The sequence below is a fragment of the Schistocerca gregaria genome, chromosome 5 (genome assembly GCF_023897955.1).
Source record: "Schistocerca gregaria isolate iqSchGreg1 chromosome 5, iqSchGreg1.2, whole genome shotgun sequence".
Lineage (NCBI taxonomy): Eukaryota > Metazoa > Arthropoda > Insecta > Orthoptera > Acrididae > Schistocerca > Schistocerca gregaria.
In genome coordinates, this window is record NC_064924.1 from 532753154 (window position 1) to 532754067 (window position 914).

General features: G+C 45.6%; 1 non-coding gene across 1 annotated transcript; it reads left to right on the forward strand.

The window, feature by feature from the left end:
- Positions 1-491: 491 nt before the first annotated feature.
- Trnas-cga (transfer RNA serine (anticodon CGA)) lies at positions 492-566 on the forward strand. Its single transcript has one exon. It is a non-coding gene; the product is annotated as a tRNA-Ser (tRNA).
- Positions 567-914: the final 348 nt, after the last annotated feature.

Here is a 914-nt window from a genome sequence, read left to right on the forward strand (position 1 = left end):
AAGATACAAGATCACATCATTGTACAGGGATGTTTTCAGAATGAAATTTGCACTCTGCAGCGGAGTGTGTGCTGAAATGAAACTTCGTGGCAGATTAAAACTGTGTGCCGGACTGAGACTCGAACTCGGGACCTTTGCCTTTCGCGGGCAAATGCTTTACCAACTGAGCTACCCAAGCACGACTCACGACCCGCCCTCACAGCTTTACTTCTGCCAGTACATCATCTCCTACCTTCCAAACTTTACAGAAGCTCTCCTGCAAACCTTGCAGAACTAGCACTCCTGAAAGAAAGGATATTGCGGGGACATGACTTAGCCACAGCCTGAGGGATGTTTCCGGAATGAGATTTTCACTCTGCAGCAGAGTGTGTGCTGATATGAAACTTCCTGGCAGATTAAAACTGCGGTTCGCAGGAGAGCTTCTGTAAAGTTTGGAAGGTAGGAGACAAGGTACTGGCAGAAGTAAAGCTGTGAGGATGGGTCGTGAGTCGTGCTTGGGTAGCTCAGTTGGTAGAGCACTTGCCCTCGAAAGGCAAAGGTCCCAAGTTCAAGTCTTGGTCCAGCACACAGTTTTAATTTGCCAGGAAGTTTCATTGTACAGGGATAACCAGCATTTGGGTGGCGAGAGCAACTCTTGTAGAAGAGGCAAACCCAATAACAACATAGCGAGAGGATTATTACAGTCTGAGCACGAACAGTACCCCATGGATAAAATCTTTATAGATTTTGTGGGATCCCTCCTCAAACTAAGAAATGCCGTTAAGCACATCACTACCACACCATATTATCCACAGGCATCTGTCACTAAAAGAGTGAACCATAATCTTAAGTCGGCCTTAATTATATATCATGATAAGTCTCTAAGTAATTGTAACACTACCCTCCCCTGGCTCAACTTCGCATTTGATTCCACT